Source organism: Haemorhous mexicanus, chromosome 2 (assembly GCF_027477595.1).
Source record: "Haemorhous mexicanus isolate bHaeMex1 chromosome 2, bHaeMex1.pri, whole genome shotgun sequence".
NCBI lineage: Eukaryota > Metazoa > Chordata > Aves > Passeriformes > Fringillidae > Haemorhous > Haemorhous mexicanus.
Genome location: NC_082342.1, coordinates 25,398,770 through 25,424,183, shown reverse-complemented (window position 1 = coordinate 25,424,183; position 25,414 = coordinate 25,398,770). Strand labels below are relative to the sequence as shown.

At 37.8% G+C, this 25,414-nt stretch overlaps 1 protein-coding gene across 1 annotated transcript in view; it reads right to left on the bottom strand.

The window, feature by feature from the left end:
- COL8A1 (collagen type VIII alpha 1 chain) overlaps positions 1-25,057 on the bottom strand; it is an 87,465-nt gene extending 62,408 nt beyond the window's left edge. The window contains exons 1-2 of the mRNA XM_059837927.1: positions 24,951-25,057; positions 8,729-8,855 (exon numbers count right to left, since the gene is read on the bottom strand). The gene's annotated coding sequence lies outside the window, so the exon portion shown is untranslated. The remainder of the gene's footprint in view (positions 1-8,728; positions 8,856-24,950) is intronic.
- Between the last annotated feature and the right edge of the window lie 357 nt (positions 25,058-25,414).

The window sequence follows — 25,414 nt, the reverse complement described above, 5'->3', positions numbered from 1 at the left end:
TGCTTTAAACACCTTCAAGAATAATTATATTAAAAGAGAAAGTAAATTCACTGTCAAAGATATTCTGTCAGAGACACTAAAAGAAAATGAGGCTGAGACAGTTTGAAGGAAATAATACTCCAACTTTGCCCTTCCATTTGTAATCGGCATAAATGTGTCAAAACAAAGGACACATCCAAGAATATTTCCATCCCTTCAAAGACCCAGACCAAATTACAACCAAATTCTTTCATCATTTTTGTTTTATATTTGGCCAGTCTTTTGAGTTAGATAATGGAAACTTAATCCTTCCCTGCTGCAAACTGTTTTCAAGACCAATGACTACGAAGTCCACCTGCTCAAATCTGAAGAACAAAAAGATATTTAACATTTGTTGTTGTTCTCAGAAAATATCCCTGAGTATTCTGGCAAGGCTTTTTCAAGACAAAGGTAAACCTCTAGTTCAAGAATGACATTTATCATGACCTGTAGTACAGTGTTGTCATCAAGGTAGCAGACTTGGACTGCTCAGGTTAAAACGCTCTATTCAGTCTGACAAGTTTAACACTTGCACTCAGCAAACCGTGCCTAAATTCCTGTCTTGACCTGACTATTCAGATGTCTAAAACCTTTAGACTGTATTTAACCCAGGATTTCCTAGGAACCACCAGCTTTTGCAGGAACTGCAGACGGATCTCTTCACCAACACATGCCAGGATTTCATGATGCTGAGTCTGAACACAGCCTGCTGAGTGGTAATAATCTTTTTCTACAACTACTCTGTCAATAAGAGAACTGCTTGGAATGAGTTGCTGCGGGCTACTGTGTTTGTAGCATGACTGCGAATATTGTACCTATATGTGATGTTCTCCTGAGCACATCCATCCAGCACAGATGGGTTTGTATTCAGTCTCCACTGGGCTAATGTTTTCTTTCTCTATTTTTCTGCTTTCTTCAGGCCTCTTGTGTTCTTATTTAAAGGGACAAATCACTAGTGACATAGTACTGATTTTTCACTGCAGGATGTTCATTCAGCAGTTCTTCTTACCTGATCTGAGGCAGTCAACCTTTGGTTTCAACAGATACTCTCCCCAAAATTCATACTGAAGAATTTAAAATATTCCAAGGTGGTTAAGCACCTTTCAGATGCATCCTGCCCAGCACACAAGGACCAGCAAAAGGACCTTACTAGAATGTTCTCCTAAAATTGTCTGCTATGTGTTTCCATACTGTGAAATATCCTATTCTGGGAATATCTGTTCCTGTAGGCAGGGTGTCTCCCTTCTGGATTCCTGAAAGGCTCTGGCACTAAGGAAGATGAAGAATTCTTGAGTGGAAGATAGTATGAAGAGACAGGAAATGCTTGATTGAAGAGAGGGAGGATAAACCTGCCTGACAGTGTGCCAGTATGTGTCCAAAGGAAATGCTGGAATCTCCCTTCTCAAGGGGCTTCAAAAACTAAGCATTAGAAAATGTACTGCAGGGAACAATACTGCATTGGCAGGAAAATGGGATAGATGATCTAATTGTTTTCCATCTTGTCTAAGTCTGTGATTTATCCAGATCTCTTTAGCTGCTCTTTTCCCCTACTAATTTCCAAAATATTCTAATTTGGGAATAACTTATTTTGAAAGAAATTATATAAATAATTATTTATTTCAATAATAAAATAATCATCAGGTCTGAGGTGCAGCATATTCTGTAGTCGACTTCCAAAATTTGTAGCTAGATGTAGTACTAAACTCAGGCAAATATATATAGATACAGCTTGTTTCTACTGGGTTTATCTGGAGAGTTTTGGCGGCAGTCATGCTCAACTGTTTGGTTGTGTGATATGAGTAATTCTGCGCAAGTAAATCTGTAAAGTTTGCATAACAATCTTTGAAGAGATTGAATTTCCTTTGTTCTCCTGCTATCACAGGTTTTTCCTGATACAATGACAGCAAGTGTCCCAGTATCTATATGAATGTTAGTTAGCACGACAAGCATTCACCACCTATTTGTCTCTAGCAGGCTTGACAGTATTCATTCATTTATTAAGGGAACAAAAATAGAAAGGATATTTTTGCTGAATTGGAAATGTTAGGGTTTTGTTGTGCTGTTCATCTGCAAGGTTTAAGGTAATTTATTTGTGCAAAGAGCCTTCATCTTACTTTTCCCTTATTTCTGTAGTCCAAATTTGGTGTAGTTTGTATTGTTTCTATGTGACTTTTGATTTTAGCTCCCCATTAGGAAAATTCTGTATATAAGCAGGTGTACACAAGCATAAATTTTAAATGAAATATCAGGGAGATACTTAATTCTGTCCCTGGTATGAAGTGTATGTATTGCTTTAACTCCAGCCATTCCCAGACTGAGATAGCTGAATCAGATCCCAGGTTCAGCAGGTTAAGCTGAAACTTATCTTATTGCTTATCTAAGCAATATGGATGTCTCAAACAGCAAGACTGTAAGTTCTTTAGGACAGAATTCATATAGCTCTATCCTTGAGTTCAGGGAGGTGACCTAAGCAGATTCCAATATGCTTTTACTTCACAAACACCAACCAGTTTATCATCCTAACTCGTATATTAAGGAGTGTATCACCAGCATGTTTTCATACAAAGAAATTGAGACACACAAAAATTGTACTCAGGCTTGCACAAGCAGTGGGTGACCTTGCTGCTGATCATTGAAGTATTCAGGGAAAGTTATGTGCCTCATGTGCATACAGATTTTGCACCCAAGTCCTGCACTTGAAATGCAGACCTTGGCATACATGATACCCTGACCCCAGAAATGTCTTGTTTCATAATTTACTCAATCAGTGACATGTAGCTCATTCAAAAAGCACAATACCAGCATGAACTTTCATTTAGAAGAAATAGTATCAAGAAACTACATCCATCTAAGTATCTACCTATTAAGAAGAGAACTGACTCTCTTTTGGAGCCAAGACATTATGATGACTTGTTTAGGATAGACTTTCAAAGGTGGCAATCAACGCTGAGATCCAATTACTTTTGCTAAACTCGTAAAATTGTTAATCCCTTTGTGAATCTATTATGGAGAGTTTGTATTAATCATCACAATGAGAAGCTTTTTTGAAGTGTCCACACTAGAATTCATTATCCTGTTTAGTAATTTGAGAAAATGAGCTTTCATTTAGCTCCTTTAACAGTGAAATTTGTACAACACACTCAAAACAAGAGCATCCAGCAGTAACACAGTATGTTCTTAATCAGAAAAAAACTTACTGTAAGCCAAAGTTCAGTCAAAAAAAGAAATAGGAAGCTTGCAGCTAGCTCTCTTTGTGAGCTTCAATAAACCCATCCATCAGTATGTGTTCAGCAGTTCTCTATGCTGCAGGAACACCTAAATATTGGTCAATTTAAATTTAGCCTGTGAACTTCTGTCCTATATACCATAACTGTTCATGATTAAATTATTTTGTATGTATTATAATTTATTATTTTTGAAATAATGTTGTTTTAAACATAGCTGGAAAAAATCTTTAGGTTTAGGACAAGAAGAGCCAAACTAATGAATAGTTTATAAAAATATGAAATAAATGTTAATTCATCATTTACGGTCGGTAATAATAAAGTTGTACCTGGAAGAGCTATATGGTAGTAAAATTGCTGAGTCAGTTTCAGCTCTGTCCAACACTTGTTGAAATCACTGAGCTTTTTGTAAGAGACCTGACTGATGTTTGAATAGTCCTTTGGGTTGGGGAAGATTCGTCTTTTGAATTATTTTCAGTCTTTTTAAATTTCCTTCTTTTATGCACTAGAAGTTTAGCTATCCTGAAGCACTTCAGTAAGAACAACACATTTCTGTTTGGTCTCAGCATAAATGAATTTGAAAATCTATGCCTAGCAACCACAACAATAAGATGCCATTGGTTTGGGTTTTATTTTTTTAAGGTTTTATTTTTTCAGTAACACAACTTTAAGTTTGAGCATCTGATGGAGGGAATGATTCTTCCTTTTTTAATTAAAAAATTAGCTTTTAGCCTCACTCTATAAAGGGGAAGTTTTCCAGTTGTGTCAAGCCATGTGCTTGAATCTGCAAGAATTTTGACAGTCTTACGTATTTTCTCTCTGCCCGTGTGAAATCAAGAATTTCCTATTGAGGATGTGATTGCAAATTTACTGAGCTGACGGACTTTTTTTGAGTATAGATTCAAGCCCTTTAAAAAGGTATTTACCCTAAAAAATGTGCAGAACCTTTCTTATAATATGCTTATGATTGATAAAAGAAAGGAATTTTAATGTATGCATGGGAAATATTCAATAGGAATGAACTGCTGCTGCAGCTCTGAAAAAAGACTGAGAAAGAAACTTTGACAGATGACACCAGGTCGTGAAGTGCTTTGTGAGAAATGTCTTGGCTGTTCTAGTTACTGCTGATACTTGCTTTCTACTCAGTAATGCCAGAATTTCACAGTTGGATGATGCCCTAGAGATTATCAGGAACACTAAGAAAAATTTCCCATCACCTCTGATTAATTATCCAGAGTAACAATTGTTCCCCTGGGCCACATTTTGTCTCAGCTATGGAGTGCTGTGTGAATTTTAATGAAGTGCAAACTCTGTAGGAAGCAGGACAAATTCACCAATGCACCATGTGGTCCTGTTGGCAACCTGGTAATATAAATCTGGAATAATAGCGATTGCTCTCTAATATAATATTGCCAATAACTTTAAGGTTACTGATTCAAGTATATTTTGATGTGGGGAGGATGAACGGAGGGGAGAAACACACTAAAAGAGCTTCAGCAGAAATTACTTTAATGTATAAGAGTTATTTGTAGAGGAAATCATAGACTATTAGCATTAGCACAGTATCTATGAAAAATCTCCAATCCTTTCTGCACCATGAATACTGACTTTTTTTTCTTGTTAAATATTTATTCTCTTAAGTTTTTTTTCTTTTTAAGTATTTATTTTTTTTAATCTTTCTGCCAGTTAGTGCATTTAAAGTATTTACTAGTGTCCATAAGAATATACAGTAGGTTATCCAAAACAGATGTGGTTTTTGAATTAAAGTACTCCTGTGTTATAATCAATATGTTACAACATATCATTAACTCATGAATATCATGGTCACATCAGGTTAGTACATTGAGAATTATTCATAGAAGTTAGATCTGTTGGTAGATTTGGGATGCATGTCCTTCACTTAGTTGAACAAAATCATTGCCTTTCCCAACATACCTTGCCATGTTTATATTCCCACAACTGAAGAAGAAAAACAGTATTTGTTTAGCAATGTAAAGGAAAATTCATTTGGGACATATTTTTGTTTTGCCAATTCATGTGTTTCAGTGTCTTTCTTCCTCCTTTTTAGCCCAAAGCTGAAGCAAAGCTTTGCTTAACATTGTAGTGGAGGGTGTATCTGTTTTGAACCTTTTTTTTCCCTGTTATTTGTACAGAACACAAGTTTGAAAGAGCTGGAATAATAGAGACACAATTGTCTCTTAAAAATCTGCATAGTTTCAAAATTTTGCGTAGACTTGTCTGTAATCCTCTAAGAAGTCCTCTCTGAGTAGGGAAGCATAATTTGTCTCTTTATAGATAGTAAACACAGAAGTGGAAAAGTTACACAACAGTAAAAACAGACAGATGGTCCCTAATCTTTGATACGAAAAAGGATCAAGGGTGGTGGTGGAATAAAAGAACAACCTAAGCAAACAAACCAAAATAAACAAAAAGAACCCAACCCAAAACAACTGCCAGAATACCTATCAGGTTTACTACTGAGTTTATCCAGGGAAAAACTTTGATGATTCACAAGTGGCTATTAGCTGCCAATCTTTTCACTTTGCTTGCTATGCATGTAGTGCTGCCCATCACCTGTTGTTAATTATAACATCCTATAAATCTAACGTTAGAAGACTAGCACTGGGACACAGTGCCTGCCCTGGCCTAATGGACACTCTAGGAAAAAAATAATTTTTCAAAAATTTATTCCTGGACAAACTTCTATGAATCTGGCATTGTCATGAACTGACATTCTATTAAGAAAAACACAAGTGAGTGCCTTTAAACAAATAAGGTGCTGGCTTTGTACAATCATTGTGGTTTCAAACACCATATCAAAAACCACTATGATGGGAAGCTATCATTTAATAAATCAAAAAAGCTTACTCAGTAATAAATATTTTTCTTAGAAACCACAATATTCTCTTTTCTATGGATCATATGACTTTCCAGTTCCTGAATTTTTTTACATTACCGGAGTAACAAAGGAACGTGGGAAATAACTCTGCATAGTGAAATCATTCCGTTAAGCTATGCCTACACTGTGGCTAGAACAACTTAAAAATATGTGATTTCAGGCATAAGTGATCAAATTATTCCCTTTTTCAGGTAGCCACGAGTTGGCTGAATTTGGAAGTGCTACCTTTCTGAGATAAGAAAAGTGTTTAGTTTTGACTAAATCATTTAAATTTAATTTCTTAGATTTGTATTCTACAAGGGGGTCCGCAGTATTTCCATCTCCAGTATAGGAAATAGTTTCTTGCCTGTATGGGCTTTGAGCATTAAAAAAACCACAACAAACTAAAGAAGACCATGAATTGCTGCTATTGACTCTGTTCTATGTTGGCTGCTATTCGGGTAACTTCCACTTATATTGATAAATCAGCCTTGTAGTTAGCAGTGAAAATAAAGCCAGTGTTTAAAATAAAAATAAACATGAAAGAAACTATACAGAGACATAGATTCTGCTTTCAGTGACAGCAGTCTAAATTCAGATTTGGTCTAGACACAAGTACTATAAAGATGTGCACATAAACGTCTATAAGAAACTTACTGTTGCATTTACACAGATGTATTCTCACATGCAGAATAACCTGCAGACATAAAATACCAAATTGGCTGTCACCTGTCTATTGACATTACCACAGACTATCAGGTGGTCTTAAATATTCAGCGACAGGCTTTGCTGGAAACCTACATGCACTTCCATACTTGCATGTATTTGTATATCAATTCATACGTAAGTTTCACCTAAAGAATACAAGTAGTAAATTCTTCTCTAAGCAATACTGCTCTGTACACAGTCCTTCAAGTTTTCCAATGTCTGCTGTATAAACTTTTTAATGCAAGGCATAAAAAAGTTTATGCAAAGTCTGAAGAATCACCTTGTTTTACTGGAATCCCTTTTATGATGCACTTCTCATGCAAAGACCACTGAATTCTTCCTTTTTTTTTTTTTGGTTCCTCAATTATTCAATATTCTGAATATTTGTGTTCCTGGGTGTGAGATTCTTTATCTATGCACTTCTAATGAAGTGCAATGTGGACATGAATATATTTGTATAGCTTCAATGACTTACTGGCTCTGCTTGCTGGTAAAAATATGGTTTTGATTATCCTTAAAACTCTTGATTCAACCTACTTTGGGGAAGTTGAGCTATACTGTTTTTTACTGCTCATATGACATGTTATGCATTCTAGATGAGATCCAAGGTACTGTACAGTGGACTAGCATCAAAAGAGAAACTGGTGCAGCAAACCTTCATTGGAAGCTGAAATGTAACTTAAGGAATATTAATAACAGAAACGTATTGAAATCAGAGTTCTGGCTTTGAGCAAACAGTTGTTGGCTTTAAGAAAACAATTTCTCAGCAGTCCAAAGTGCTGGTTTAGGAGATGGATAGGACAAAAATTGCTGAAAATGTATAAGAAATATGAAGCCTTGGGAAAAAAAAAACCCTGGGGTATCATTTGTTTAACAGACAGGATTTAAATGACCTCAAATAACTATGTTCCATGTTGGTTACTGTTTTGCAATGGAATTCCAGTGCTTTGAAAGCAAACGTGGAGCCTGCAGCAGCTTTGTTAGATATAAGAAAGAATATATCTATCCTCTAGCTAATTTTTCTGTGCTCCTAGCTTTGCATTTTATTTCTTTTTGTCTGGCGTGGTGATTTTATGACAACCCATTTAAATCTTCAGGATTCATTTAATATACTATGTATGTTGTGCAATGCTATTAGGGTACAGAGTTATTAGTGCCCTATGTATTAGTACAGAAAGTCACAGAGCTCCTGTTAATAATGAAGTTTGCTTCATCGAATGTAATATCAATTTGGAATATGTTAAAACTGACAGTATCTTGATTACTGGTGTGCCAGGAAAGGAAAAGATACTTTCTGAAAATCTTCTTTACGTAACTCAGTTCTGAAGTTAATTACAGCTCTGCATGCTTATGGGCAAGTCTCAGAGCCACCTGCTTAGGTTGTATATTTTTACTACAATTCTGCAATTGAGTGCCTTCCTGTCTGCATCTTCAGCTGCATGCTCCTGTAACACACTGTGCCTCCGTCATCCCTGTGAGGCTGAACTGCTGTGAGCAGTTCCATTCTCAAGGGAAAACATGACACTGCTGATCAGTGACTGGTGGGCTTTCAGAGGCACCTTTCCTGCTGAGTGAGTCATACTTATGAAGTAAACCACTGTAGGGATGCCTATCCCAATGAGCAGAAACTGATCTCAATTTGTGTCTGAAAAGATTATGTCCTCAGCAAAGCCTCCCTCTCTCAGAATACCCTGACATCTTCTGGCTTTGTGAATGGAGAAATTCTCATCTCTGGCTAGTGGTCAGCATTCTCATGTAGTTTCTACCTCTTGTCTCTGAAGATTTTTGACAAGATAGATCCTTTTTGATGGCAATAATTTTTCTTAGGAAATGGAACTTAGGCATGTTAATCACATTGTTTCACCATTAGACTTCTTCATTAATTATGTCAGAAAATTACCTCAGTTTAATAGAGGAGTACTTCACTATATCAGTTCTGATATCCAGATTCCACATTCGGTAATGAAGAGATCATAACAGTGCTGAGTATCAAATTTGAAGGATTCTGACAATCTGCATTTTCTTTTCTAAAAAGAGAAGGAAGAAAGAATGTATGTTAATAGCCTTCAAAAAGGCGGGAGAGCAAAAAGATACTTTTAGCTTCAATAAATGAGCTACTAAGAGTTTATTTTATTTTCTTATTTTAAATTTTTTACATAATCAGACATTAATACATAAAATAAACATGAAGCAGCCAGGGAAAATTGTGTTTAAAACTGTTGCTCAGGTTACAAAGGCACCACGAACGGCTCATATTTTTGTTTGTTCTGTTTTTATGTGTAATATCATCTGTGTCCCTCCACTATGCTTTGGTGCAGCTCTATAATTCACAGAAAACTGTGTTATTTTCTCACTGGACAACTTCATATATTACAAAGGATCATTCTTTCCAATTGTACACAACTGTTTTTTCTTTCCTCAACAGCAGACAGTTTCAAGCTTGGTCAGAATTTTAAACAACCAAAAGCTGGAAAGATAAGGGAGAAAATTGAAATACTTCACTGTACAATGTAAGCTCTGGTTTATCACAAAATACCAGACAACAAATTGCATCAACCAAAGCTAAAACCCAAGTAGTTTTTCCCCTGCCTCATAAACGAGTAACAGTCGTCAGCTCTGGAATGTGCTCTCCTCTCCTAAGAAAACATTTTTCCTGTCTGCCTTTTCCAAAACTCAAAAGTTCAAAGCTAAACTACTACATGTTATAAAAGAACAAATTTACCATGACACTTAAACAAAGACATGAGTCAGTGTATTCAGATTTCTTGAGGGAGGAAGGACTTATGTTTCTTGTTAAGGCAAGGTTTGCAGTAAAGAAGTTATTTTCATAGTTTTATATATCTCCTTATAGTTATTTATTCACGCAGACGTTCTGTTTTACTGCAATGTTAAAGCTGCAATTCATGCCCTTTTTGTAATGGATATATTAATTGAGGTTTACAACATTTCTCCTCAGAAAGCAAAATATTAACATCCATGTTAAATAAATGGGCTAATGCAATCACAGACCTTAGGACATTTGGTTCACTATTATTTAGGATATCCATGGCAGTCTGGGAACCTCAGCAGTTTCTCTTTGCTCTGAAAAGTGCTACTTGTGTTATTAGAAATGGCATGAGCAGGGTGGTCAGCATGTATGTTAACAGCAGAGACAAAATGAGGTGGCTGTGGACAACCTATATCTGGAATAAAATGCAAGCAATTTTGTGTCCTCTTAAATGTGAAATGTAGAACATAACAGATTAAGCAGCTGAATTACTGTATGTAGTTTTTAAAGCTGTCTAGGAAACTTGGAACACCATTTTCATTTATTTGGAACAAGTGGCTGACTCATTTGTCTGCCTTGAAAAACCTCTACAACTGTTCCTGACTGGAATAAGATGAATATTCTGAAATTGCTCTTGTGAAACAGGAAAGAAGTACAAAAAGTCACAGAGCTCCTGTTAATACCGAACCTCACAGAATGTAATATCAATTTGGAATATGTTAAAGGATGCAAACTTCTTCTAGGTGCTGTAGCAGCTTTAAAATGTCCACTCTTTCAAGAAGATGTGGCCAAGTCTTGTCCCTTCTGGATTTTGTCCTTTGTACAAAATTTGGGGTAGCTAGATCAAAGGTCTGCTTTAGATTCAGACCTTTGACACTGAATGTTATATTCAGTAGGACGGAACCAAAATCAGAAAATCCTTGAGCATGGAGAAAACTGACATGTCAAACTGTATCCAACAGCCCTTGCACACCATCAGGATTGAGTTTTCCCTTATTAATATGTAAAGATTTATTAGGCCAGTCTCTAAAAGCAGTGTTTAGCAACTGTAGAGACAATATGCTCAAATTGAGGGGCACAATTTTTTTCCTTCAAATGTAATTTTTTTTTCCTAGTTGGTTGCTTTACCTATAGTCATAAGTTCTCTTTAACCTTTTTAATATTCTATTATATTTCACATGGGAATACAGAGAGACTTTAATGCAATTAATAAATAGGGCTTTAAAACTTTTAACTTTTTAAATTGGAATGTTTTGATTTTTCATTTGTGTGTTTTAGAGGCCTTTAATGAACTGTACCATTGAATTTAATGTTGGTTAGGAAGGAGATCATCTGTGGCAAGTAACATTTCTAGTTAGGGAGAATGTCACAGTTTTGTTGAATACAGGCATGTCACACTGGAGACAATGGCTAGAAGCATGTCACCTGAAGAGGGGAACCTGCATTAAGTGGCCCACTGGGTAGATGAACCATGTTTGATAAACTTTGGAATAAGGACAAAAATGAACTCTCCTTGATAGACAATAAACTAATTTAATTTTTAGTCATCATGCATTAAACTTTCAAAGTTACTAAGAAAGCAACACCAGGATATAAATGCCATTGAGCAATAGGGGGCAATTAGGAGGCAGTGGCCTGATAGAGGGCAGCTGATTAGTACCAGGCCAGTGGTAGCTGTGCTGGCGTCCTGTGTGCAACCAAGGATGAAAAGGGGTTCCCTTCCCCCTTTCCCTGGAGCCAAGCACAGTGCTAGCCTATGAGCTGCTTTGTTTGGCTACATGGGCAACACAGGCCGCAATGTCTTACACGTTCTGCACCAGTCAGAACCACAGTTTGGGCAAAATCGGTACCCAACAGTGCAATAAGGATCACACAGGGCAAATATATTCCTTTGGCCCTTGCTTCCACCTCCCACATTATTCAAGTGAGATGGGCAAGGACTTCCACCAGAAGTTAGGAAAACTGTGATTTATAATGTTGATGGCAGGTGGAACAGGGGAGACTGTGGGACCAAGGGAGCCAAGTATTTTAAGCATCTGTTATAGGCCTGTGCCAGATGCAGGATACCAGACAAGATGTGCCATTTGTCTGTTCTTGAGTGGAATTTCCTACGTCCCTAATACCAAGCAAACTCTGTTTATTTATAATGTAACTGCTTCTGGTTTTGTGGAGATGATTTACAGCACATTTCATCATGCTTTTACTTTCACGATGACAATTAAACACTTATACAGTTATTTATTTAGCTGTGTCAATTCAGTCGGGAGGCTGTTTTGCTTTGTCATGAGTGAATCTGTAAAGGTTGGAAAACTACTCAGTTTAGGGAGGCTGCCTTTTGTAGTTTCATGAAGTACAAAACTCTCTTGTCTGGGTTAAAAATGGGACATGGGTTCTTACAAGTCCTGTGTCAGGCAGTGATTTCAAATGATTATTTGCATGGGCACAGAGAGAAGAATGATTTGGGAAATGCTGACTATTCTCTCCCGACAGTGAATTTTCTTCCAATTCTAAGTGATTATATTTAATAAGTAATTCCAATTATTTCCTGAAGGAATAAGCAGGAATTTATAAGCAAAACATTTTCTCAGAATATGTAAATTCAAAGCGACAGCTTCCTAGTGGAAATTCAAGCATTAGTCGTAAAAGGAAATGTTTCCCAATTCTTGACAAGTTTTGACAGAAACACAGACTTCCCAGAGTAACAGCATCTCATAATGAGACTGATTATCTGGAGTTGATTATCCTACCTTTAAGTCTCTGTGCAATCTTGTTAATACAAAAGATGTAAGCCACAAATTACATTTAAGACCAGGAGAAAAAGTCAGTACTGATATATATAGCTCGAAAAGCAAAATGGAACAGCCCTACTATCCCAAGACCTGGACTCCAGAGTAAGCCAATTGCACAGAAGGGTCCATCTTTTGCATATCAGCCTTGCTTACTGTCAGCATTCTTCCCTGTCACCAGTGGAATTCCTGTTTGCTCTTGCTCCAAAGGCACATCAGGCTGGACTATCAAACCTGCCAGCCTTTTTCATGGGTCCTTTCTGGTACCTCTGCTCCAACATCACATCTCCCGGTCCTTTACCAGCAGAATGTGTCCTGATTACCTCACTGCTCTCTGAACTAAGACCTTTCTTTGAACTGTTGGTAGATTTTGAGTTTACAGGAGGTGACACCCAAGACAGACTTCTTGAGCTGGCCCTCAGCTGACCCCAGCTTTTTCACTGAAATGCCTTGGTTTCTCTTGGACAAGAGAATTTAAAATGAACAAAAATCTACAAGATGGAAGAAGTGAAAAGTTGTAGCAATGAATTTACCAACAAAACCGTAAGGTCCACAATACAACTAATCATAAACCAAGTTCCTTTGTGACATTCCCTCTAACAACATACATCAAAGCATGTGCCATTAACTGCCTCCATAAATGTGCTTCATGAGCTCATCCCTTCCTGCCTCACTTTTTCCGTTTGTGAAGCTGAGGCTGTATTATTAGACTGGGGCAGTGCTCTGAAGTCCAGCTTCTGACAAGAGCTGTTACAATAATTACTGCAGCAGATGTCAGAATCAAGTGAAAGCAGCCATTCAACAATCAAAGTACAAACCACAATCATCACTTATGTTGTGTGCTACTGCAGGTACAGAACCAGCAAAGCAGAGAAATGCTCACACTTACTTCTAGATGTAATCGTCTGTAAGGAGACTATCTCCCTCCCCACCTCCGCCAAAAAGGTTTTTCTAGTACACTTTCCTGGTTTTAGCTGCAGCTAGAAAAGATACAGCTGCATTTTTTGGCTTATACAGCTTGAAGCTTGAGCTCAACATTCAGCAACATCTTAGTCTGAGCTGTTTTACAAAACTATTTTTCTGTAAACATTTTCATTCAATATGTTACCATGTGATATCTGTGCTCCCTTAAAGCATACTAGTGATGGGTGCCTTATCTTCATATTGCCTGACTAGTCAAATACTTACCTGGGAGGTGATCTGAAAGCTGGGGACAGAGGCAAGACAGAGAACATTTAATGAAAGCTGGATTCTGACATGGAGTCCTGTGATAGACAGTCCAACAAGCTGCTGCTGAGCGACACAGAGAGCAGCATCTCAATTGGCAGGTGAATGAACATAGTCAGTTTGAAGAAGAAGTTTGAATTTAGCTGTTAGCTCATAGCTTTGGAAACTGTCATTTGCAAATGGACCCCACACAAACAGGTCATAAAATAGAGGCTCCATGGGGGTTTTGCACATATTTACATTCTCAGGTACTCAGGTATTTGCTTGAGGTTCAGGACAATCATAAATGTAGCTAAATCATACAGTGTACAGAGGCTGCTTTAAGGAGGCTGCTGCTTCCCGCAGAGGTAAAATCTGGACAAGACTAGCATGTGTTTCCTTCTCTGCATCTAAGTGGTTGCTTATTTTCAAAACTGAATGAAATATTCAATGAAAACAAGATTCTTCACTGACACAATCACTGCTTCTTAATATCGTTACACAAAATAGCGTTGTCTTGCCCAAGTGTGCCGGCTCTCTGAGAATAGTGGAGACAGGACAGTATTTGGATAGCTGCTGTTTTTTCTGAAGAGTGGGGAGGGTGTGCCTGTTATGGGGGCATGTTCACAAGGTTTTAGCCCAGAAAGAAAGAGGTACATCTGGAAAGAGCATAAAACAGGTTGCCAGACTCTGGCACTGCTACTAGAAATAATTCTTTCTCAGTAAAGTACCAAAATGTGGCTGTCTGGTTTGCCCACAAGTCTCTGGGCATTTTTCTTGGCAGGCAGCTGTATGGCATTTTGATTGCTGCCTCAAATAGTGTCTATTCTTTCTCTCCTGAAGATGGAAGAATACACTTGTGGTTTAATTACTGGCCTAGGGAAAACAGTTCTTCTAAGATTTTAGTCTGCATGCTTGGCCAGGTCACTTAAGGAAGAATTTTGAGAAGTGCCCAGCACCCACAAACAGGATCAGATTTTTCAAAAGCTCTCTGCCTCCACTGAGGCAGTGGACAGATGATCAAAGGAACTTCTTAGAAAATCTGTCTGCAAGTGTCATTGTGAGAGCTACTGGGTGCTGATCACTCGTGAAAATCTGGTTCTCATTGAGGTGCTCAGATGGGAATCAAACTCTCCATCATGATGGGAAGACACTTGAGAATCTGGCCAGGAGCAATCTCTTGAAATGCTACACCAACAACTTTCCCTGTGCCTCAATTTCCTCTAAAATGAGAGTGATGTTGCCAGGGTGCTTGTAAGGATAAATTTATTAACCTGCTGTGTGTGAGGTTCTTGGATGCTTCTGAAGCCAGGAAAGGGAGGTGAAGCATTTGTAGCATAGTGTCTTTCCAGACATACTAATCATCTGTGTAAACAGGACTGTGTTAAAATGACTGGAGCAGGAGTCCAGGAGTCAGCTTTCCTCTGTGTACAATTTGCAAGCCTTGAAGTTCAGGAGCTGCTGCTTTTTGTTTGTCTCAAACCCTTGATCATGTGTCAGGACTTCACCATGCTAGCCGGTGTAACACACAGATCAAAAGAACTCAGCCTTAAAAACCTTTGTGCCGAACAAAGCAGTGCCAGGAAATTACATTGTAAAGAAATGATGAAACTGTTCCATTTAGCTGTTTGCCTCTTGAACTCCCTGCCTGTTGAGTACAGTAGTTTTATCATTTTCTTTCCTCACATGATACTTCTTTCCTCACATCCCACCCAAGTGTTTGGTATTTTTTGGGAGAGTTCTGAGGGTTTAGAATTTCAACTCTACAGGACTGGTTACTCTTACACTAGATACCATATAGAGTAGTGTCTTTTGCAGGTGGGTTTTTGGATTTTAAGATCCAGGAACATTAATTTTAAAATGGACCTTATTTTACTTTCCTCTTTTTTAAAATTTTCTTTTCTTTTTTTCTTTTCCTTTAACTTACAGCAGTTTCAATTTTGCCTCCAGATGTGGAAATCTGAAAGGTCCTGAACCTCCTGGACTGTGTGCTGGAGCAGCCTTCCTTCTCTGAGCAGCATTCCCTCACATGATGTGACATTTTCTTTCCAGCTGAGAGTAGAGCCCACCCCCCCACCCCATAGCTCCCTTCATTTTTGGCCTTCCAGCACTGTCAGCACCTGTGCGAACTAATGATCCTTCTCCAAGGGGCACCGAGGGCTGGCACACAGCAGCAGCAAAGCCCTGGGGCTGTATCTCCAAAATCCAAGGAACCTCAAATGCATTGAGTGTTTCCATAAATGCTCCTCAGCTGACTGGGCTGTGGGGAGTTTCTGCTCCTCCTCAACCCTTGCCTCTCCTTTGGGAATGGGAGGCGCAGGTTGTAAATGAGTTTTCTGACTGCCCCTCTGCAGAGATGACACTGACGTTGGAGCGTGAGGGAACCACAACCACCGCAGGAGCTGAGAGGTGCTTCACCGAGAGGGGGCCCAGCCTGACTGACAGGGGCCCTGAGCCAGGGCCATGCTTGGACTGGCCCTGCCCTCACCACAGCCTGGTGAGGGTGAGATGTCTCCACAACCTGGTGAGGGTGAGCTGTCACCACCCTGCCAGGCCATGGCAGCTTTCCTCAGGACCATGCTATCAGCAGGTAATGGCCATGGAGCAGGGTGGAGCCCTCAGGGTGCCCTGCAGTTTGGTTTTGTTTTAGAGTAGACTACAACATCATTACAACTCAATCGTCGCTAAATGCAATCCTCTTGTCGGAAAGTATGGAATATGTAAAATTTTCTTATGAAAGGATGATCTTTAATGCTTGATCTTTGTATACTTTCAAGCCTAATCAACAAGAAGGAAGAGTTAATCCACGAAACAGAGAGCAGCTAACAAACAAACTAAGCAATGGCCAGGGAGTAGAAAAACTAATTACTTGTTGGTAGAATTGCCTTATTAAGGTTTAGGCCTTGATGTTAAGGTTTAGGCCTTCACACACTTCTGTCACCTTCGACCTGGGGCAAGGTTAACAAAGCTTGGGAAGATGGATGCCCACTGATAGTGGACACAAAGAATGCAGAATGCACAGAATGCAGACACAAACTACGGCTATCTTGATAGCTTTTGGGCATTAGGTACAACATTTCATGTTTTCCTGAAGATCTCTCAACTTACAGGCAGTTGAGAGAGCAAAAATATTTCTCCTCATCATGTCTGATGGCAGAGAAGGAAAAGCCAGGAAGGAAGGGTTGCTGCATCCTGAGCTGAGGTCTGTGATGCTGAGTGCCCCCAGAAAGTGCCATGTTAGTTTTTCAGTCTCCTTCAGGTTTGGGGGGAATTGCAGGAGCAGTTCTTGGTCTCAGCTGCAATCATTGTTTTGAAGGAAAAGGCTGTGTGTATGTTATGAATGTCCAAGCTAAAATTCCAGCTCTTGAAATGTGCTTGATAAGTGGAGCATGGAAAATATAATAGGCTTCTATTTACTTATTTTTGAAATACTTATTTTCATGAGATAAGCAGTTAGTAAAAGTTCAAAGCACATGTAGCAGAGAAAATGCCTTTGAGCAAACACAAATTTAATTTATTTTGCTTGTCAGTCTTTTTGTATTGAGCTCTTTACAGGTTTAGCATAGAAGTGAGATGTGATGTTGAAAACAGGGTATTTAGAAAAATAATATAAAATATTCATTGTAAATGAATTCTGAACTCAGTGAAAGGCAGTTTTTGTTCTTGAAATTTGAATCAAAGAGCTATCTTGTTCTGACTGTGGAATAGAAATATTCCATAAGAATCACAGGCCAGAACTAACCACCACTGCTTGGATTTTAAACACTGAGTATTTGGAGCTAGTTGCTTAAGAGTAATCTAAAATTGAAATGGAATGAAGGTGACATTACAAAACATACCTGAGACTAATGGATTTCCTTTAAACTACAATTTAAAAGCCATCTGATAATTGTATACCAGTGCATTAAAAAATATTACTCCTGTAAATTACTCTTTAATCTAGTATGACGACTGAATGTTAAATATACAGTTTTCTATATGAACAGTTTTAGCTGAAACTAGTAATGCAAGCTTAGGGAATAATCCTGAAATGTCTTCCATGTTTCCTGATGTATTAAGTTATGCTCAGATATCCAAAAGATAATAATAATCTGTTGGAGTTCCTAAGCATAGAAACAAAACAAAACAAAAAATCCTTGCAGTGGTAGCTTGGACTGTACTGCATAGACATCCTAAATTTAGATAGGGTGGCTGAACTGGAGGAGACCAGGAATTCCTCTAACAGACACAGAATGGCCAACTATGGCACCAGTTTCTTCTGTGGAAGACAGGATCTGCTGCTGCATCTGCACCAATAGGAACATAGAGCAGAACAGTCCAGAGCTATCACTGCCTGGCTTTGCATGCAGCTTGTGTGCACAGCAGGAACTCAGCTCATCACAAACACCTTCAGCCTTCACTGCAGCATATTTTTGAGCTATTCATCCATTAGGCTGGGATAAGATGGGACAGAATCCTTCTAGTTGTTAATTCACTTAGGGATTTAATAACCAGGCATGATAGCTGTTCTGAACTAATATTCAGCCTGTGATTACGTAATAGATACTGAGGCTTGTCCAGTGACCTCCAGCAGCATATCACAAGGTGTACCTGCAATGAATGTTGCAGTCCTGGAATATCTTCAACTAGAGCCTAATAATGATTACAGGCATTTTTGAAAGCATAGCTAGATTTTGCTAAGCTCTGCCCACCTTCAGCAAAAGTCTGTCCGTTTACTGTAGGGCTTGTGTTCTGTTTCAGTGGTGGCTTTTTTTAATTTCTTTTTTTTTTTTACCCAGAGTTAACCAGAACTTGAGAACTTGGCTTTGATTCTTTAAATCCTTTTCCCTATCAACTCAGCAACCACAGAGGCAGTTTATTACTGAAAAGAAATCTAAGAATCAGTTTTGGCCAGCATTATCTTGGAAAGTTCATTTTATCAACATGGTTTTGGTTTTATTTCAAAAACACTTTGACAAGCACTGACATTTTTGGAATCAGTAAATCACAAGAGACTAACTCCTAAAGGTCTAAGCTTTGAATTTTTCTGCAGCAAACAATGTGACATGCTACTATGGTAAATTCTGTTCAAGCCACTGACTGAAAGGAAATAAGTACTGAATGTTGTCTTTTTTCCCCTTCATTTTCTACTATATGTTTTGTGTGAATGCTAGTGCTTATAAGATATACTTCCTTAACTGCTCTTTGCTTATTTGCTTTTCATCTATAGTGCAGGTTGCAGATGTATTAATGCTGGCAACACAAACTTTCCTCACACACCTGCTTTTATTGCTAAGCTTTGACCTAAAGCAGCTACCTCTTGACTTTTTGCTGAAATCTGCCAAGGGTCCCATTTGTGTTTTACATTAATATCCATCAACTGAGAGTTCAACTAAGATCACCTACTTCATTTAAAAAGGAATACTAGGAAATATCTGAACCTATTTTTGTTGTTGTTGTTGCTGCTATTCTTTAAGGCAAGCTGAAAGAGAATTTCCGGTCTGTAAGCTACATAAAGACTCTAGTTCTGATACTGTGCATTCACTGGAACTCCATGCACGCTGGGAAGAATGGAAGGGCAGAACAGAGGTGAGTTATGTGCTGGCATAAGCAGACTTGACTGCTAGATTCCTTTAGTGGTAAATTGATTATCTTTGGTTTGTGTGTCCCTGGGGCTGTGCCACCTTCCATTCTATCCCTTTGAAAAAAACCATGTTGAGTGAGAGGCAAAGTAAGCATCTCCATTCCAGAAAATATGTATTACATACATGTGTTGTTGCTTCATATAATTAGAGTGGGTTTTGTTAGAAACTTGTTTTACTCTCCAGAATTTTCTGTTGCAAAAATGGTCAAATGCTTTTGTTGGAGTTCCCTATGCAAATCCACAGTGTGCTACTGTCAACCTCTTACTTTCAGAGTGAAGAATGCAGAAGTATGTCTGGTCTGGAAAGAGTGGTTGCTTTTTAGTTTGCGGGAAACATATGCTGCAGATGTTTCAATGTTCTGGCTTTTTATATACCTTTGATACCTACTATGTGAAGCTATTAGTTTTGCCTCATTCTCCCTTTAATGGGATAGGTTTTATGTATCCTATATATTGCCATTATAGCTTCCTAGGAGCTGAAGTAAACTGGCATAGCTGATCCAGGAGTTTGTGATTTTTAGTGCCGTGGATATTTTTTTAAAACAAAAACTTTTTCTAAAGTTTGCAGTACTTTTTTTTTTTCATCTCAGCTTTATTTCAAAGTGACTGCATTAAATTTATGACTTTTATGACCTGTTTCTCCAGTTGTTTAACCAGGTTATATAGGCCTTATCCTAGAGGAACGGAAAAGAAGTAGTTAGCTTATTTTTCTATTTTGTTTTGAGGTGCAGGTTTTGTTAGTTTTGCTTTGTTTTTTTTGTTTGGTTTTTTTTGTTTTTTGTTTTTTTTGTTTGTTTGTTTTTGTTTTTGTAAGATTAGAGTGTTCTTTTTGGTACCAATTACTTCTTACTTGAAAATGTGGAGTTCTCAGAAGCTGTCATTTTGGAGTGTTACACTTCAGGATTGGCAAGAATATTTGTGCTAACTTCCCAGATGTCTCTAAAATGAGTGTAATTGGCACACACACACACATTTGTCTTGAAGAGGTGGAAAAGGCAAGGTGTGCATAAGATGCAGAACAGAAGGATGCCCTAGTTATGTAGAATTATGAATGGCATAGCTGCTGGCATGCTTCCAAATCCAAAGTGGAAAATTTCTTACCTACCAGGCAGTCCATATTATTTTTGAGTGCTGTCATGTTGAACTCAGTGTGGTTGTTGTTGAGATCCCAATAAAGAATGATGTCCACAGATGTGCACAGACACCATAGTCATCAGTTCATCACCGGCTCACAGCACTGAGAATAGAAATTCAGACCTTCGCCTCTGCAAACACAGCTGCTCATTGGCCTGGGTTTTGTAGCCAGCAGAAGGAACTGATAAACACTCTCACAGCGCTGCTTTACGTGTTTTTTATAACCAAGGGAGGCCACTGATTCTCACTCCATTCTGAAAAGGGTCCATGTAATGTCACCCCTATACAGTTTCACCTGCCATTCATAAGTGACAAACTTACAGTTGTCTTGCTTTTGTTATAAAATATGGACTTGAATGAAATTTTAATCACCTAAAGATGTCCTAAGACTTCATAGTGGTATTAACTTCCTGCAGTACAATTATAAGATGTTAAATTCATTACACATCAAGACAATTACAGAAACACATCCCACATCTCAGGAGTGCAGGGAGAGCAAGCAGTATTGTTTGCTGGTGACTACAGGGAATAGGCGTAGTTATTGCTCAAGACCCACAGAAAGGCTTCAGAACCAGGAGTCATCATTATCTTTTTGAACGTATATATATCTCCACAACTTTTTCTGGGATTTCTGTTTGCAGAGGGAAAGCCACAAAAAAGGCAAGAACACTTGCACAAAACTCTAGAAAGTGTAAGTGGCAAAAATAAAGAATATTTGTACAGTTAAGTACACATGTTTGCTAGTTTTTTTAACAGGCAGAACACACCACCTCTAATGTTTTTGTATTGTCTTGTTTCTCAGTACATTACCTCCACTAAACCATTGCTCTTTTAGGAATATGACATTAGTGTAAATTAAAAATTATCTCCCTGTAGAGGGAAAGAACCTACAGCCTACAATAAGTGGAAGGCAAAAGAAGGGAAAGTATAGGCATATATTTAAGCTTAAGAGATAAAAATTAATATTACCTTCCCTGAAATACATTATCAAGATACAGAAAAAGGGGGCAGAAAATTCTGCCATGCAGATATGCTCATAAATATATAAAAATTGTCTTCTGTGGCAGATAGTGAGATGACCATTAATGGTTCCTTTTCTAGTCCTCCAGTTACCTGTTACATGTTCACAACTTTCTCTATGAACAATGCATGCTTATCAGTAATTTTTAATTTAAAAGAGTAAGAGAGAAGGCCTCTATTGCTAGGGTAATAACTCTGGAAATTGAGCACTGGAATTTGTTGGGTGAGGTGCGTTTTTTGTTTATTTAGTTTTGGTTTTGTTTTGTTGGCTTTGAGGATTTTTTTGAAATTCCGTATTTGCAAGGCCATAGGAACAATCATGAATCTGTATCCTAATAAATTAACTTAAGGGCTGAAAACTAGAGAGATAGGACAAAGCTGGTGATTGGGGCTTTGGTTTTGGTTTTTGTCTGTTTGCTTGTTTGTTTGTTTGTTTGAATGGGTATGAAATTATATCCTGTATGTTTATAGAAGGTAAAAAGAAAGGAAGATTAATATTAATGTCCCCTACAAGATCCTTTCAATAATTTTGCTTAAGCCCTATGAGCCTCTCTTTGAGCTCTTTACTGCTGCTGAGTTACCAAGGCTGAGTTCTATAGTCAGATTTTGTCGATGATTTCTGGTCCATGGCAGTGGATCTCTGCCTCCTCAGCCTACCAAGACTGGGCTGGTCTCCTTTAACCACAGAGTGTAAGAAAGAGATGAGCATTTGCTTATTTGTTTAATTGTTTATTTACACCCTCTAAGAATGATTTATTTGTAAATCCTGTAAAGGGTTTTTAAAAGGGTTTCACAGGAATTTTGAAAGTGTTAGGAGTAAATTACCTCTATCAAGATTTTTCACTGGAACTCTCCGTGATGTTCAGCCCTAAAGAATCATGCAAAGACAGAGAAGCTACAAAGGGGTGGACTTTATAAGGTAGAACACAAAATGAAGTGTGGGATTAGTGCTGTCCTGGAAACCAGAGGAGCTAAATCTGACATTCTTCCATGAATTTTCAGTGTGACCTTGAGTAGAATAATTTTTATATTTAGTGACAGCAGGGCAAGAGGAAAACATAATCTCTCCCTAAAGAGAGGTGTGAAAATAAATTCCTGAAGGTAAGAATTTCTCCCAAGCAGTGGCAGTGACAGAACTATGCATAGCTAAGCAGAGAGTTATATGTTTATCCTCTGTTTTATGTATCTAGTCTAGCACTTTAGACAGCACTGGGAGTTACACTAGTGGATTAAGTTGATATTACTGCCTTAAATAAATGCCTAAAAACCTAAGAGTAACTGCCAGTAGAAGTGACTTAGCATCCCGGCTTAACACTTAACTGGTCTTTGGCTTAAAAAATTAATATAGTCTCTTTACCTTTATTATTTTTAAATGTTATGATCATTATTTAAAAAAAAATCTGAATTCCTTGCTCTCCCAGTGATTCCCTTTTTTTTCCCCTTAATTCGGGTTATAGCATTAAACAGTACTTTTATTTTAATATCAGTGTGCTTTGATCTTGTAAAAAGAAGTTTCAGATGAGCACAGAGGTCAATATATGCATTCCTAGACATCTGAGTTCTCTTGGAGACGTGCTGGGCGAAGATTCCCTTCATCCCTTGCTGCAAAGTGATGCTAAGCTGAATTATCTACTCAGCCTGAGAGAAACTGCTCAGAGCAGATTCTGATCTAAATTAGATGCATTCCTTTGATTAAATTTTTCTTAATATGTCCTGCAATCCATTTTTCAAATGCCAAAGCATTACATTTCACAACAGGCTTTAATAAAAGGTATTTTGCTACATACACATTTCCTGTGGCAAATGCATTTTTTCCATGAAATTTGCTCTATTAAAAATTTTGATTTATCTGATAGAGTAAAATTCTGTGTGAAAAAATCAGTCTTTACTGCCACACTGTAGACATAAATTCTGTATGCATTGAACTTAAAATCACACATCTGTGTTTTACAACAGGGATATTTTTGAAAAGGGAAGGTTTGCTGTAAAAGTCACATGTTAACTATGAAATAAAATTTTGTAGCTCAGAGTTAATGCCAGTTATGAGGAAAATCATTGGGCTCTCTTCCTGTCTTCTATGGGCAATTTACATTAATTACCTAGATGCAAAAATAGTTTTACTGTAAGTTTGCTCTAGAAAACACTGTACGTTGTTTTTTGAATAGTTCAATTTATTTGGGTATTGGATTTTTGTTGTTTGGCGGTTTTTTAAAGATACTTATGTAATCTTGCAGGCAAATAACTGAAGGCCGTGTTTTTCTTTTCCCACTAGTTAGAATAGTTAACATATAAAATCAGAAAAAATCTTAGATACAGTATGCAGAAAAGGGTACTTGGAGCAGACTATACAGTACTATAACTTAAGTACTAACTTAAGTTATAGTACTGTATAAAAGCAGTGCTTTTATACAGTACTATAACTTAAAATATTGCAGCTAATGTGAATACAGTTATATATGGACATAATTCTTTTCTAGAGAAGACTTTCTATTTGTGAAAGACCAAAAAGGACTCAATTTAGAAAGAGAATTTAGAAGAAAATACCGCTATTTAACTGAAGACTGTATTTTGTATTTACAGCATTAACTGCTGCTTCTGGCAGCTCATGCTTTCCCTCCTGTCTGAGCACTGGAGAGAGGCATTGTAGGATTAGGATTTCTGTGATGGAATTTCTTTAAACAGGTGATTGTGTGTGCTAAAAGTACACTGACTCACACAATGTGAAAAGCTGCTACTGGTCACTAATAGATTAATCTCTGTGAGGATGGACAAATGCATGGATGGGAATGCAAATATAGTTTTGAAACCACTTTTAAATGTTTTAACTGTTAAGTAGCTGTCTCTGAGGCACTTAACTATTCCTTCCTCTAATGCTAGAAATGCCTGTGTAGGAAAACTGCAGAAAAATATGAACAAGCTGATCTAAAAGTTTCATAGAGACACAAGGTCTGTTGTTCCAAGAAACAGGACTTTGCTTATAAAATATCTACTTTAATTATATTTGGTACAAGATAATGAATTCCATCAGTCTTATTACAGTGCTTGTGTGAGGGCTTAAGTTCCATCACACCTTTTTTAAAGGCAATGAAACCTGTGAAGATGCACTTCAGTCCCAAGATTGAGACAATCTGGCTAGTCGATGACATTAGCAATAAAACCCAGTTCCTTCCTTAAATTAACACTAACCACTTTTTTTTCCCCCCTCAAACAGAATTTAAGGAAGATTTACAGTGATTTTTTTTTTTCATTCCTTGACTGGACTACAAAGGAGACTATTAAGACGGATAATAAATTGCTATAATTGGTCTGGGTATACTAATCTCTTCAAAATCCATCCGTAAAGGAGAGAAGACCTTTTCCCAGCCACAGTGTTTCCCAGCAAGATCTGTTTATATTTCTCTGCTAAAACAACAGACTAACTTAAATGTCAGATGAGACTACATCTGGAACAAAAACAAACAAACAAAAAAAAAAAGGCGGGGGGGGGGGAAGCCAGCACCACCCAGCAAGGCAGTGGTCGAGCTCACATTAAGACTTTCTCACAATAGCTGGTTAGAACAGAAACCTGAAGTAGCAGTAATCTTACCTTGAGTACACAAGATCCAAGGAGAGAAGATCACTGGCTCAAAACAGTGGAGGACTGAGAAAGTGCTCTGATCTGCTGCTGGTAGCATGCACTTGGCTTTTATGTGCAGGTGGGAGGAGCTGCTCCCTACGGTAGGTGGGCAGTGAAGATAGCAGGCAGACAGCCTTCAGAAGGCATTGTAGAGGTTTGTGCTCTTTGGGGACAGAGAGAGGGAGGAAAAGCAAACTGGATGGCATATACATGAAAAATAGTGTTGGATTTATTTGCTGGAGATGTTTTGTTTGTTTTTCTGTAAATCTGTAGTTAACTGAAGACTTTCTACTGTATTTATTTTTCTAAATCTGAATCTCTGAATTATTCCAGTTGCAGTTACAGTGCTACTAGGTCTCACTTAATCCGTTGGAAGGATTTTTGTGGCAGTGAGATACTAATGCAAAGTCTTTATCAGAAAGGTCAGTGTTTCC